Source organism: Thermobia domestica, chromosome 4, assembly GCF_964235325.1.
Source record: "Thermobia domestica chromosome 4, izTheDome1.hap1.1, whole genome shotgun sequence".
Taxonomy (NCBI): domain Eukaryota; kingdom Metazoa; phylum Arthropoda; class Insecta; order Zygentoma; family Lepismatidae; genus Thermobia; species Thermobia domestica.
In genome coordinates, this window is record NC_137457.1 from 55,552,249 (window position 1) to 55,569,332 (window position 17,084).

Here is a 17,084-nt window from a genome sequence, read left to right on the forward strand (position 1 = left end):
ATTCGTAATCAGCATGTCCGAAATACTCTATATGCCGAGTTTCATTCCAATCGTTTATATTGTCATTTAAAGGGCGCATCCTATACCTAGGTAAAAACATTAATGCTTTTCGTACACAGCATGCACGAAACCCACTAAAAGCCGAATATTATCGAAATTGTTTAAAATTATCTCCAAACGGACGCAACCCACATAAGCTATAAGACATACGTAAAAATAAATATGATATTCGTAATCAACATGCACGAATGCGTCTATATGATCAGTTTCATTACAATCGCCTAAAAGTATCATCAAAAGTTCGTATCCAACATAAACTACAAGACCTAGGTAAAAATAACTACGATATTCAAACCAGCATGTTCAAAGACCCATCTATGCCGAGCTTTATAGAAATCAATTAAAATTGCCATACATTTATCTTATCTCACATAATCTATAAGAACTTGAAAAATAAATGTCGGAATCAGCATGTTCGAAAATCCCTGTATACCAAGTTTCATAGATATCGGCAGAAATTGTCAGAAAATGGGCGTATCTCACATAAACTACTTCGCTGAAGTAAAATTAAGTACGATATTTGTAATCAGCATGTTGGAAAAGTCATATATACCGAGTTTCATCCAAAACGGTTACAATTGTGATACAAAGTGCGCATCCCACATAACTGTAAGACCTAGGTAAAAAAATATATATGATACTTGTAATCAGCATGTTCGAAAACCCCTCTACACTGAGTTTCATCCAAATTGGTTAAAATTGTTACAAAAGGGCGTACCCGATATAAACTGTAAGGTAAGAACTTCACTATACACCATAGTCATAAAAAAAGCAAATACACCGCCGTTAATGTCATACTCGTGCTGCTCCTGTGTGTTATCGAAACCGAAACTGGAACAGTAGTCGGCATCGGAATTGTAATGTTTGTGTGCATGGTTGTTATTTCCACTAAATTGGAACTGTAATTTTATTGGGCATGCGCTACCAAGTGCTCCGTGAAGACGAATCCCACTTTCCGAATGAACAGGAAGTAGACGTTTCTGGAACGTTTGAGAACCACTGTACCAGTTTTTAGAAAAATCCTTGAGGCTAACCTCGAAGCCATTCTTAGCAACCTGCATAACATGTTCATCGTTGGCAAACTTTGTTCCTCGCAGGTGCTACTTAATCTTCCGAAACAGGTGAAAGTCACCTGGGGCACAATCTTTAGAGTGGGTAGGGTGCTCAAGTATTTCATACCCAACATCGGCAATAGCGCTGAAGGTAAGGTGGCTTTTGTGAGTAGAAGCATTATAAGGCAGGAGCAGCACTTTCATGTGTAGCATGCGTCTGAGTTTCCCCTTTATTGCCTGCCTTACTTTTGGAACATATATGATTAATAGTCACTTGTAATTGTCTTTGGACCCTGCAGATAATCAATGAACAGTTTGCCCTTTCTATACCTCCTCTATACCAGAATTTTATTTTTTTGCCATAATCTTGCCAGCTGATTGCATTTTCTTATATTTCTTGAGGGTTGGGCATCATGTTGGCGCCACTGCGTGGTATGTTGATGGACTCTGGACCGCAATGAGTACCCAGGTTCCACACAGCCATAAGAATACATAGTGAAATCAATTTAAATCTCTCCACTGTTCGAATTTTCACGCACTCGAGCTATGTGCAAAGAATTTTAAAATTTACCAGATAAGGAGAATCTTTTTTTAATATAACGTTCCTTCAGTTTCTTATTTCAAGATAACTCACTAAGTGTCTGGTTTAAGATATTCATTTTTCTAATGCTTTTCCGTAGTACGTAAGGTGTTAGTCACGGCGGTATTAACATATGTGGAGGACCGGGGCTAGAAAAAAAAATATGTGGCCTCTGCTGACTTCACTAAATAAATTTCTCTCAAATTACAGAAGGAAAATTAATGGAATAAGTTTAATATTTCTGGTTATATTTTATTTTATGATGATTATTACACGTTCATGTTCTTTTCAGAAACCCAGTTGAGATTTTGATCACATTGCAGGACCCTATTCATCTGTAGGCCCGAGGCTATAGCCTCCTTAACTCTCTCCTTTAACCCGGTCCTCGTGTTAGTGTATGTGTTTCGTGTACATTCCTTAAGCTGCTATCCGGATAATGGTACGTTGAAAAAGTTCGTAACCGATTCCCTGAAACATTGTCTACTTAGTTTCTTTTTTTTTTTTTTTTTTTTTTTTGATGCGGTAGTGGGAATCTGCATTTCATGTTTTGATTTTACTTTAGGATATAATTACACGTACCAACTGGTCAATATTTGTTCTCATTTCATTTTTTTCTTCTACGATTTTGTAAGATTATTACAACGAAATTGTTAAACAATGGACATTCTTTCAAAAAATAGTTGACTTTTTGTTAAAAAGCTGTACTTTTTTACATGTAAATTTGAAAACATTTTACCTTATAATTTTGTGGATGATGCTGAATCTGCATTTGTTTTTAAATCTGCATTGGTTCTTGTAGTTGCCCCAGTCAGCATTTTTTGACCGAAGTAATGCATTATGTTGTTGCAACAAATATTTGTAAAATTCTTAATAATTCATATGTGAAACTACGAACATTTTAGTACAATGACCGATCCCGTAACTGACTGTATTAATTAGCGTTTTTACACTAAGTATTGATTAGAGAAAACATTCTTTACTCACTGAATTACCGTACTGCTAAAATCGGAAAATAAAGTTGATAAATTTCACTGGAAATTTCAATGGTATTTTACTTCAGAAAAATGCCAATAAATACTATTCAACAAGAGTTAAATTTTCATTCTAGATTAAATACTCATATGAGATAAGGAATACATAATGGGTTATTAGGACTAGGCTATATGCTATACGCCTATGTTAATACAATTACTTACATAACTTTCGTCATTTATAGTTTCGTCTTACATTGATTATTTTCTGAAATACAGTATTATAGTTAGTTAAAAATTACAAATTCAACCAAACTTACTTGATCAAACTTGGCATGATTGTAAATTTTGCAAATTTGTATTCACGTGAAATAAATACGATGTGCAGGCTTTTAGTTCCCGAGTTACACGAGATCAAATTTAAAGTTTCCGCTTCGACACATTTCCGAGAATCAATCTTAATAATGAGTTGACTAAAAAACAATGGACACTTATCTAACACAATTGAGAAACATAGTAATGTTTCAAGCAAAATAATGACCAAATAGAAATATGATTAAATGTCAGACTACTCTTGACATAGAAAAATCACATAATGTCGGACATGCTCGGCCAACGCCGGAAGGATGGCAACCCTAATTGGGCACGTTAGTCAGCAGGTTCAAATCTCATATATCCTCGGTGCTGAAACGGGCGCTCAACTGAATCAACAACATTCCGTGTGGGAACTGAAGGGGTAGGGCGGAAGTTCATGTCAAATGATTCAGTGCTAAAAGGCGTGTTAAAATCGATTAGAATGAAACTTTCTAGACTTCATTCACAGAATTTCGAAAAATTTCGAAAAATAATCGACACGTATTTTTTATATTTTGGCATTGGTTCAGGTTTAAGAGTACAACCAAAGTTTGAACGTTAGATTTGATCTTGAAGCGTAGACAGAAAACAATTATTTAATGAAAAAAAAATCCTACTGCCAGGTGGGTAGTTTCAAGACAGCTGATTTATAATCTGACGTCAAAATTAGAAAACGCAAAATTTTGGACCCAATATGGTGATTAAAATTACAAAAGGTTTTCTGTTTTGAAATTGTCTGCAGTTACCATAGAACAATTATAGTTGGTAGGCGTTACTGCGAGGAAGATACAGATAGTGATGGGCAGTGGGAATATTCCCGGTGTAAAGGAATTTAAAAATGGGAATATTCCCGTTTTTTTCCCTGGCCTATAAATTCCCGGGAAGGAATTTATTTCCATTTCATTACTTTATCTTCCAAATTATAAGAACCATATGACTAATTACTTTATTTTAATATATTATGATTTACTTCTAGATTTAAAAGAATTTGGAGGTTAAAAAATTTTAAATTATTTGACGGTACTTTATATAACTAAGAATGTGATTTTTTTGTTCCATTTCCATTTATCACTAAAATGTAGGGTAATTGTTTAGTATTTGACGCCAAAACTAGCAAAAACTAGGATGATTTACGGAAGACATGTGTTGATAGTGATGTTCAAGTAGTCAAGAAAGTATCGAACATATTTTTTAAGGTATTCGGGGATTTATACAGAATGGAAAGGAAAGTGGAAGTGATTTATGTGAGAAAAGAAAGTGAATTGTTGTTAACGAAGTTAGAAAACAACATGTTGTGCGTGGTTATAACAAGCCTTCATTCGCTAACCCTCGCTCTGCAATGCTGTCTGAATTTAATGTGGTAACGTAATTTAATGTGTGAAACCATAAACCAACCTCATCGGAATATAATATAGCAAAAAAAGTAGGTGCAAAACTTGCCCCTAATGCTAAATAACATCCAAAAATAGTAAAGTACTAATTTACAAATGATGAAAAGGAACAATTTTGTAAAGTAATTTAAAATTATGTAGAAATAGAGATGAAGTACTATTAATAAACCCTGAAACACAATTACTAATAGACGTCGATCTGTCTCCTCTCTCTGACTCGAATTTCTGAGGAGGTACTCGAACTTCATTTACATGTAAATTAACATATGGAATTTCGAGAAATAGGTAGAATGAAAGGTCGTGTATGGCAATGTTACGTGCTTAAATATAAAGATAAGTAAGTATCTTGCAAATTTTTTGAACATAAATATGGATGGGCAAATGGTGATAAATTGGTGAGACATGTATCTTGTAGCATTTACCCAATCTAATTGGTTTATAACATTTATAAATTTAATGTGTTTATGATATCAGTAATAGAGTCTAGCTGATCAAATCCACTTACATATAAATTTAAACTGTTACTATATAATTTTTTTCACACATATTTACTTGAAAGAACATATTGTAAATAAATACACATTTATGCGTACTCTCTAAATATAATAAAGTGTTAATAAAGTAACATAGTACCGTTCAGAATATAGATTTTATAGAATCATCTGTGGACAACAGTAATAATATGCTGTGATATAAAAATTAATTCAACTTTGAAATCATAATATAGTAATAGAATGTAATTTTCTTTCTGATTGAACATAAATTCCCGGATAAATTCCCATTTTGGGAATATTCCCGGGAATATTCCCGGGAATTTACCCATCACTAGATACAGAACGATTTGAAACACCTTTCTCTACTTATTTCAACGAGGTGCTTGAAAAAATAAATCTTTATACCTCTCACTATTCGTTGTCCTTGTTTATAGTAAGTCTTCTCGCTTGTGAATATTTCGAGTTTCATAAGATGCATAACTTTTGAAATAAAATGTTACGAAATTATCAAACTTATGAGGTTTTCATTACAAATAACCGCTTTCGTATCCTACATACCTATATATTTGCAAATGTGGGAGAATAAAACCTTTTTAAGAATCAATGCACGGAGATGTTAATTTATGTTATAGAGAAGGACAACGTCAAAAAATGTCCCAAGAAATTTTTTCCACTGTCTAGAAAATACACCAAAATGCTAAATCCAATTTATACTGGAGGAAAGGATTCTTTTTTGAGATACTCTTTTGATATTCAACTCGGGGTTCAAATATAATATAAATCACTTAAATAAGCACCCGATTAGTGAGAGGCGATATGAGTCACATTCACTAAGGACTCCGAATAGTAGGAGCCGCGGGTTTCACTTTCAAGAAGCATCCCTAGTAGTGAGAAGCGAGACGACTCACTTTAAATAAGCACCCCGAATAGTGAGAGAGTCAGAAAGTCACTTTAATCAAACATGCCGCTAAAATAAGTAAGGAAAGAGGTTTCAAATCGGTTTGCAACCTTCTCGCAATAACGAATGCCAACTATGATTGTTCTTGGCTAACTGTAGACCATTTCAAACCAGAAGACTTTTGTAATTCTAATCACCATATTGGATCCACCATTTTGATATTTAAAATTTTTAAATCAAATTCTGTATCAGCTGTCCTAAAGCCTCCCTCGGATTATATTTTCTTCTATTTTAAATGATTGTTTTCTGTCTATGCTTCAAAATCTTCCCCTCTGTTCAAAGGTTTACCGAGGGACTTTAAAACCGTTCCATGGCCGAAATTTAAGAAAAACAAATGTCCATTTTTTCATGTTGTACAAATCTGCTACGTTTCATTCAAATCGGTGAGTTACACTTCCGTAAGTTTCCTTGTTAGAGACTCGTTCAGTAGTGTAATAATGATGGCCACTAGAATTGTCTTATACAGTGCTATGCCTGCATTATTACAAGAATGTCTTCTAATTCTAGAATTTACATACAAACTGTGAAAACAAAGTGCACAGTCATTTTCTAATGTGCAATTTTTGTACCGAGTGTTCATGTTTCAGTGTAATTAAGTTGCCACTTAAAGTGACAAATGTGGAATACATTTAAATTCATATGGTCAGTACAAGAGTGTGATCAAAAGCATATCCGAGAAGCAATTCCAGTGTCCCATATTGAACGTCTTAGTACTTAGCAAGAAAATTCAAAAAAATTCCTACGCGTTATAATCCTCAGCATATCCTATTTATGTTTCTATATTTACATTTTTCTTTCGAAACAATTCAGATCTTTTGCTTTTCCTTTCTATCGACGAATCTGATATAAAAAGAGTCTCAATGTCGTGAGAATGTTTCTACGTCATCATCATGCACAAAGTAAAGAAACTGTTTGAATGGCGGGAGAGTTAACCCTAGAAAGGCAAATTTCACTATCAACCCATTAAAGGTAAACGTACGTAACATTTACGTACACACTAAATAATGATCTATAAATATACGATTCATATAGAAACTATTATTGTTGCTTTGCTCAAGGTTCCAAAACTGAAGTTTTATTGTCTAGATAGTATTACAGCGCAACTATTATCCAGGGTCGTAATTTGTGGGAGCATGGGGGACATCTGCAACCTAGGGAAGCTCCTCGCCCTTCGAGGGGTCCCATTTTAAGAAAAAGATCTTACTCCATATACGAAACGAAGATGAAATTATAAATGAAGCATGAAACAGGTTCGCTACATTACATACACAAAACACTATACAAAAGGTAAATAAAACGTAAACGAGTCGTGGGCCCATATCAGAAAAAAATTACTATTAGGGGCTCTAGAAATAATATTTATTCGTAAGGCTTTGAGATTAGACAATATTGTCCCCTTAATTAATTTGTCATGTATGGGACGGGCCCAGGGGCGTAAGTAACGGCCCCGCAGACCTTGCCGTGTGGGAGCGCCCACAGGCTTTGGGGTCCTATAAAGAGTAAGAGAAAATGGAAAGAGAGGGGGCCCAAGAATTAGAAAAGCAACTTTTTCTAGGAGGCCCAAATACGCGTATTTATGCTTCGCGCCCAGAAAAAAATCTAAGTTACGGTGCTGCTATTATCTTAAATCTTGTAGAAGTACATAGAAGAAGAGCTAAATAATCGTTATTAACACTTAAGAAGAAACCTCTAAGAAAGTCTAGATATATCACTCATTATTTTTGTTACTATAAAATATTGAATTCATATTGAATAGTTCATTCAGATTACATGTCAGATTGGTTCGTAAATCACACAGTTATAACACGTTTTGATCTTATGTTTATTGCAATTACGGCTGTGTTCCTTCTTGGGATCTTCCCACTTGAATCTGTCATTGGATTTGTCTTCCAGGAGAAACCATTCTTTCCTAGAAATTCAGTAACGCCACTAACTTTCACTTGCCATTCGTCAAATGGAAGTTCATTTGACTTCTCATTTCTAAAATATACTGCCCTCTCTATCAAATTTTATCCAGATTCGTCTCTTGAATGAGTGGCGAGACTGCTATTTTTCTTTTTACTGCATTTGAAAACTTTCGGCTCCTTTAGTTGAATTTGTGATTCCACATTCAACAGTTCAAATTGCTGACACAAAATGTTGTTCAATATAATTTCCACCGTGACAGTAATCTAGACCTTTGTCGGGGTCATTTGCTTCTTCTGATCTCACATCAAATTCAACGTTATCTTCCTCCATTTCTGAGTCTGAGGTCTCCTCGAATATCCCTAAAATGGTTTCCTCGCTATTTATTGTACCACTCTTGTAGATTTTTGTAGCAATAATTCATTCTTTACGAATGCAGTGGCCCATTGATCGTAAACATACGTACAAATGCGTGCAAGAAAACTAACGGTAAAGGTAAACACACGCTAAACTTACGTGCAAGATTTTACGTTAAAAGATAAGCATACGCCAAATTTACGTATAAGGTTCTACACTCAATCGTTTGGCACAGAGAGCATAATCCCAACAGAAGTAATTAACGTCGGAACTTCAAGCCAACTAACCCGGGATAGCATATCTAGAGGTTTGTATTTCTACACACAGTTCCTGCTACGTTACATCAGTGTTTTCAACTCGTACACATAACATTTACGTAGTTTACCTTTCTCGGGTTAACCAAAAAGCTGGATATATCCTTGTGAGCGTTTATGAAGAAATGCAGCGACCACTTGTCATCGAAGCAAACTTCAAACTGCCTTCGCCCGTTTGGGAACGAGTTGTTTCTTTCGCAGTAAAACGTGTTTTAAATACCCACTTCTAATCCGACAAAGCGAAGTGGACACCAAATTGACAGTCTCCTGGCTTAACGCGGTTGCCAGATTTAAGTATTAGTGTAAGAAGTTAACTTCACGGAAATCTGGTAATTTAGATATAAACAATTCTGTAGTTTCTTTTTGTATACTTTTAAATTCTTCTGACTTATTTCTCCAAAACTGCGAGTACTTATCTACTTTGTGCTATTATCCTACACTGTAGATAACTGAAATATTGTAACACTGTAGATAATGTTAATAGTGTGTGTGTGTGTTTGACATTAGATCATGCAGATATGTTATTGGTACCAGTACCATTTATATCTTGCAGGTGATGTTCGCACCAGAATTCATTACATATAGTACGGTACCACACGTGTTCCCAAAAAACTTCAATAAATAGCGACATAAGTATTTTCCCCCCGCAAGTATGAATAAATACATTTTGATCTCACTCTCGTTTTTGTATCACTTCTAGTTTTTGTTTATGCACATTTCGTTCCATCAAGTCGGTGTCCCAACTCGGAGCCAACAAGTACGCAAATACGCGTATAGGTAAATGTATCTGTCTCTGTGTGTGTGTGCATTAATATCTGTCTTACTGTTTTTTTTAGTAGAAGAGAGAACGAGGAAAACATATGGGCTTTGTATGTTATCTATTCGCCGCTTCTCCATTTCTGCATGTGGTCATAACATTTCCACTTGGAAGTTCGAATATTTGTTTCGTAATTTTTTGCTGCTGTGACACAGCCTGTCTTGCGTAATCTTGAAATGTCTGCTATGCTCGTAGTCGGATCCAGCTTCTCCTGTGTTGGTATAGATATAGCCTTGGAACTTTCATTTGCGCAGTCGTGTCGACTCCCAGTAGTGTGCCTGTCACAAGACATAAGTAAAGGAGAGGGTGTGTTGATATCAGGGGAGGTGTTTTGGTGGCAATTTTAGGAACGTGTATGCATATGTTCAAAACTCATACTTCAAGGAACGATGGGAACACAAACAATGTTTGTGATATAAGCATGGAACGGAGGCTAGCCAAAAACATATACACAGCACATGATCATATCGGGATACAATTATTGTTTCTAACTGTACACGTAGTTCGAATTTCTGTTGCACTAGGTAAAAACGTTTGCGACCAGTGTCTGAAAGGAATGTTTATTCATTTGAACAAGACCTAAAACTAAATATATGCTTAGAGGTATGCTATAACGGTTTCAGTTTGAAGCCTTATAAGTATATTTGCCCACCACAGATTCATACATAATCACATATGATGTTCCAGCTTTTACATTATTTTATTTCCTTCTTTTGTCAAACAACTCATAAGTTTAAAGATAAAAATATTCTAAATATTTATTTTAACCTTTAACCAATAAAAAGCTCATAGACATAGTTTATCAGTTGGCCCTATACGGATTTGTTCAATTAATTCAAATATGTAATTGGAAAGACTTAAGACATCTGGGTTGGGAAGGGACAGGCAGCGACTGCAGATTGTGATTGTTGCTGAAGATGATAGGGCTAATTACGTATTCTGTGAGTCTCAGTAGAATAGCAGTGTGCTCGTATCGAGCAAACGGTTATAAAGTAAAACACGTTATGTCTAATTTCGATAGAAGACATATTATTAAATCTCGGCTCTATGGTGTGAGCGCGGTGAAAGTGGAAATTGTGTTGTCGTGAGTAACTACATTCAGTTGACTTTCAAAGTGATGAAATCCCACAAAATTTACGGGGAAACCACATCCTCGAAGTTGAAAAGTGGTTCAAGGAAAATCCATGTTGACAGGTCCCATCTACAGCTGTGCGATATTTCGATATGTGGATTCATAGATATTTTTAAGTATCAAAAATTTTAAAATCGATGTGTTAATTATTTCGTTATTTCAACGTTTCCGTACTTTCCAGTATCACATTATTACGATTCTTCGATAATTTTATTGCCTTAATATGTTCATGTTTAGCAGTATTTCGACATTTTCACGTTAACCTCTTCAATCCCAGATACTTATCTGCAATCATACAAATTTGTATAGTTGTGGATTTGTATCGTAGAAAAATCATATTTGTATATCTTTAAATTGGAGTACTATAAAACATACAATATGAATTTCAGTATATTTATTATCTAGTGCACTGTACATATTAGTATCGTTCAACTATCAAAATATGACCAAAATATATTAAAGGTGTCAACCAAATGCGGTTCGTAAGGTAAATTACGACTGTAAAGAATAACGTGGTATTTCCTCAAAGAAACAGTCGTAAAATTTTCTCCTGTTCTGACTGTTGAGAACATATACAAAAACAGTTAGTAACATTTCTATTCTCAGTTTGATATCACAAAACTTTTAATTTTAAGGACATGTCTTACCTCCCGAAACGGGTCCGGTGTCTAAATGGTAATATTTATTATGTCCTTTCTTTCGCCTGTATTTTGTATCTGTTTCAGTTTGTATGCAAATCATCAGGATGGTTTCTATTTTTCTCAATACAGAAAAACATCCTTCACTTAGCTCATTTGAAACGTTTTGATTTCGAACACCCAACCTAACTTCATCTCTGGTAGTTTTTGTCTTCAGTTTTCCTTTCTTTCTTTACATAACTGCATCACATTCATCTTTCCTTTTCCACAATTAATGCAGAATAAATATTCGCCTCCAGCCTTATATTCGCGATAGTACTTAGTTACTTGGAGATTTTTTTCTCCTATATTACCTCACTCAGTTTAGTTCATCACTTTTATGGAGATCAAGGAATGGATAAGAATAAATATTATAGTAGATTTAATATAGTAGAGTCTCCCTAATTCCGTACCAGAGTGAAAATATTTCCCCCCTCCACACGACTTCTTTTTCCTAACTTTTAAAGTATGTAGCAATCGAAATCAATCGATACCTCAAGATGAAGGGAAGCGAAAGAGTAATTGGCAAAGTTCGGCTTATTTTAATTTGCCACTGCAAGAAAAAATATTTATTTATTTTTTTTTATTTTGGCAAATCCAGTTAAGAGTTTCTTTATTTTTTCGACTTTACACTAGTTTTCCATACCTAAATCTGAACTCTTCTCAGCTTCTGAAGCGTAGGATATTTTTTATTAGAGATTCTAAATTAAGAGACCACAACATTCTTTCGTTTGTTCTGAGGTCTCCTATGGCATAGCCTGGATACTGTGTTTGCACTGTGATTTCCATAAAGTCCTTGTCGTTCTGAAAATCTCGTTCTGGGACTTCTTTCCCACTTGCAGATATATGCTATACTTGGCCAACTGTTCCGGCATATTGAGCATTATATTTGTCTGTTCTACAATTCCTTTTAACAAAAAATACTCTGTTCTTCATTTCATGCATCCAAATACACCAGTTGCAAATTTAAATTACATTGTTACAGTTGAAACAGTAACGAATAACAATAAAAAATAATTATAATACAAAAATATGGACACATTACTCTTGTTTTTAAAGTAAGAAAATCTCCTCCAATGCTTTACCTGGAGGTATGGTTCCTAGTGTTGAAACTACATCACCTCTCTGCACCGCCATGCTTACTCTTAGGATTAGGTAGGTGGTTGCTCATTCATTACTGGATAACTGTGTGATGCGTTTTCTTACTTTCTTTATGACGTTTACATCTTCCTTTTCCTAGGAGCCACCGGATTCAATTGCAGCTGGTAAGAATTGTAATTTTTCCATAAGGTTGTTGTTTTTTCTTCCTTTCTCTACCTCTTTCCGATCTGTTGAATTGAAGAGAACGGAAGGTTAGAAGGTGCAACAGTGTCTGTGCATGTGAAGTCCCAAATTAAGACTTTACCTTTCTGACAAGGAATTAAGGATATCCCGTTTGTTTTTTTTCATCTGTTCTCACAATGATGTATTGCAGTTCGACTGTCGAGGATGTCTAACTGTGCTTTTTTTGTAGGTTCGCAAATATCTACTCAGAGTCTTAGCAAATTCATATTCTAAAAGTTTCATCATTCAGGAGAAGGCCTAGAGAACGTGATGGCAAACATTTGGCCCAATCTCCTGCCTCAATGGACGATGCAGCGATCAGTCTGGCCTTGTTTTATGGGTTGTCGGAAGACTGTAGTAAAAATGAAAAATTTGATTGTATGATAGGTTCTTCCCATGTTGATTGTTTAGCCCTGAAACTGAAGTCGGATAAATCGGAGCCCACCAACAACGACCATGTGGACGAGTAATCTTCAACTTCTGAATCCCAGTGAAGATTGTTGTTCTGTTGAAGAAGTGATTTTATTAGACATTGAGAGCCGTAGAATGATGCCAGGAAGGCGGGAATAACCAAATCTAAGGCTCTTCTAATAAATAATCCACCAACATTAACTGGGAGAAATCCCTGAAGCCATGTGCTATCCTTAAGGACACAATTTAGGATAGACTCCAAACCAGATTTAATAATGTTGTCATATCTTTCTAATAAATCCTCTTCTTTCCATGAAGGTGAACATCGCAGAAAATATAATAATCTTGGGATGGAAAATGATGTTCTTAGTAAGTAAAAGGCAGAATGAGCAGATATTGACGATAGATGTGAGAAATACATGTGTAACTGGCTAATCTTCTCAGTTAATAGAATTTTCATTGTTTCAGCTGAGGGAGGAGCTCCAAGGAGGAAAGCGTTTGTGGCGACATGAATCGGATACCTGAAGCTACTTGGTTGTTTGACGAAAACAGTGTGCGCTTTTGTTCATTTGTAGTTTCAAGAAAGCTGATTTCACATTTCTTGAAATTTAGTTGCAGGCCAATTGTAGCTGCCTGTGTGTTGATCATTTAAAATATATTTAATACAACAGCCGGATCAACAGCTATTGCACCATCATCGAGGTACCAGATATTTAAGTCTGTCTTGATATTATTGACTATATGCTGCAATGTTATGGCAAATAATGCTGGAACTAAAGGATCACCTTGTTGAACTCCTCTTTCTAATAAGATAATATCTTTGCCATAATATAAATTCTAGCTTGCTGGCTTCACCATAGATTTGTTGTACATAGGGGTATATCGAAGGAAAACTTTCTTTGACGATAGATAGCATTGTATACCTGTCTATTTCATTGAATGCGTTCCTAAAATCTATTTTTAAGAAAGCTTTGGGTTTTTAGGTGATGGTATGAGTAATAGATACGTGGTGTATGTGCTGCCGATTCAGCACCATGTTGAATGCCTACTCCAAGTTGGTGTGGAGCAAGGAATTGGAGTAGTGGTTGTTTAATCCTCCCACAGATAATTTTGGATGCAAGTCTGAATTTGACGTACCTCTGATGCTGAGAAGGAGAATATATAAGTGGAAGGTCAGATTGAGGAAATAAATATCCAAGAGATAGCACATACTGTTTATAAGGAAGTATGTGGAGGAGAACACCACGCCAACAGGTCTTCGGATCAATCAGTGAGACATAAAAAGCTAATAAAGGAAGCAGAAAAGCAGCTCACAGGGGACACCATAATAAAGAGAACTAAAGGAGTGGAAGACAGGGAGAAAGGCCCTGAAAAAGAGTGAAAATTAGACAAGTTATCTACATTTGTGAGACTGAGCTTAGAGACTGAGCCTTGTAGTAGAGATTGTAATGAACAGGTAGGAAGAGAAAGTATAAGGAGGAGGAAAATCTAATAACATTTTTAAGAAATGTAAATGATTGCCTTGGAATATTGAAATAGACTAAGCGTCATTTCGAGAAATTTGCTAAAACAATTAAGGACGGGAAAAAATAGGATAGAAATGAAAATGGATGCGGAAAGGAAAATCAACAAGAGAAAATTGGAAAAAAATCGAGAAAACTAGGTACAGGAAAAAACCACGGCTTCCTAAGAGGAGTGACTTAGACATAAGGACCGACAAGAATTTTATACTGGACATGAGAAAGAGGGATAAAAATATAGATAGTGAGGAAGAAAGAAACAAAGAAAGCAGACATAAAAATATCATGCCAGCTACTAAAGGGAAACAAATACTGAAGAGAAGCTTTAAAAAATAGAAAAGATCAAGATGTGAAGAATGAAGGAAAGACTGGTTTGGAGACGAAAGTTTATGCGATAAACGGAGGTACTGAAAAAAACGTTGAAGAAGGAAGAAATCACCACTTATAGAAAAGAAGAAAAGGCGATAATATAGTTACTGATAGAAAAAAGGAAAGACGAGAGAAAGGAAGACAAGATCAAAAGAAGAAGGAGTAATGTACTAAGTTAATTGCAACGAGTGCTAGATGCTAGATGAAGTACGTAGGGAAAGAGGTAAGAAGTTAGAACAAAGGACTAGATGATGCTACACTAAAAATAAAAAAATGAAATGATTTTTTAAAAAAAAAATTACGTCGCACAGTTACGCAGGCTAGGCACAATAACACGGTAGTGATGAGAAATAAATCGAGTTGTGGAATGGATAATTGGAAGAAACGGGAGAACTCCAAGGAAACCTACTCACACGGCTATTCTCCACAACAAAGTTCACTACGCGCAAGCTCGATTCAAACGAGGGACCCCAAAACACCAAAGCTGGACGCTCTATCACTGAGTTAAGACTACAAAGACTGAGGAACGTAATATATTAAAGAAGCGGGACATGAGATAAATTGGGAATGAATAAAAGGAGTATAGAGGGAAAAGGATTTTGATAAGGAAATGTAAAATAGCGTAGTATATTAAGAAATATGGGAAGAGAAAATGTATGAGAGAGATACGAAATTTTACTTTATTGTATTTACGGAAGAAGAAATGTCGGATTGCTATGGGTGTTTCATCTAAACTATGGATTCTTCAAAAACTGTATAGGACCTTGTTGCGTCTAGTCGCATAATAATAATATTTGTTACAAAATATTGTTAATAAAATCTCCATTTTAAATGACAATAAGAGAAATAGCTCTAAATGTTTTACCAGTTGTCCTGGAGTTATCTATCCCTGGAAGGTCTCATACTTTCCCTTGCATTGCGCTGGTTGTGCCTGTATGCTCCTCTGGGTTATGCAGGTAGCGAGCGAAGTATTGTTCCAAATAAATGAATTGATTGTAGTTCGTTCTAAATTTGCTGCGACTTGATAATATGGGGAAGTGAACTGAAATTGTGTTAACTTAGTGGAAAGAGGGACTGAGAATTATCCATAGTATCGGTTAAGAAGATTCTGGCCAAATCTAACCACTAAATTAGTATTCTTTTTAAATAAATCAGTGGTTGGTGCTGCTTCGTATGGCAGATTTAAGTCTTCTTAGAAAACTATTATATTTAGGTTATATCTTTTGACTTAACAGCTATTTAAGAGCTTGGGTTGCTGCTTGCTAACCTATTTGACGTAACCAGTTAATTTTATCTACTAAAAGATGCACAAAATCACATAAAGAAATTCATTACTTTAAATATAGTATTTTATGAGTTTAACAACCCTTATTGTTCTCTGGTCTGGGGAGTTTTTACTCCTTTCGTTCTTTGTCAAACAAAACCTTGAAGAAAGAGCTGAAAACTACCTGTTACCTACTGTTGAGATGTATTTACCAGATATAAGTGAAGTCGAATACTATCTCAATTTCATATGTATTTCTTGTTATTGAATTTCTTCGTATTATAGTGAAGTTTGATATCTCTTTTGGGAAATAGGTTGTTGTAAATGCCACTATAACTGGTAGCCTGCTATACCGCTTACAATCATACAAGTTTACTGTTTCCGTTATTTTTTTTCTTTTTTTGTCTCTGTGTAATTATGATAGTCTTGGATTTATCTCTTTATTACCAAATAATTCAGTACTGGGAATTTCCGTTGACATATAATTATATATGTGTGAACATTCCCCAACAACCTTATTTACAGCAAATTGTATGCTCTTTCTTTTGGATAGTAATGAATTTTGAGCTAGAATGTAAGGGATCGGAGCTTTTTAAATGTTATCACGCTTTTTTAGGAGGATTGTGGTTTAGGCCCCAATTTTACCAAGATCGCTGCACCAGCGCGAATCTGAATAGGATACAATTTACTATGCTATTTAGACGATAGTAATACACAGGTTTTTCAAGTTTTTTCAAACTACCTCACTTAATGCAACCAAAACCTAATTATTCACTGGAGTACTGGTTTTAAATCCTTGTTCGTGTGAGAAAAGAAACATGCCTAGGATGACTTTGGTTTTCTAAATCTTTTATCTGCATTTTAAGTTTTCATAATACTGAATATAACATTTTGTGTTAAATGGATTTCTCGTTTACAGAGAAGAGTTACCAAATACTTTTTCTAATTAAACAAGATTTGCAAAGTAATCAAAAAATATAATTTACATTGCAGAAATGTAAATTACAAAAAGAGTAACAATAGAATTAAATGCTTGTTTTGGTTCGTATTTTCAAAATATTTGTGTGTGAACTGAGCTTGTTTGTAATTTTCTTTTGTAACACCATTGAGGTCCTTACAGAAACACATCAGTTGC

At 35.0% G+C, this 17,084-nt stretch overlaps 1 long non-coding RNA gene across 6 annotated transcripts in view; it reads left to right on the forward strand.

Annotated features, from left to right (window-relative positions):
- The window catches only part of LOC145683311 (uncharacterized), a 621,166-nt gene that overhangs the window by 158,074 nt on the left and 446,008 nt on the right, over window positions 1-17,084 (forward strand). The gene's annotated exons all lie outside the window — the stretch shown is intronic.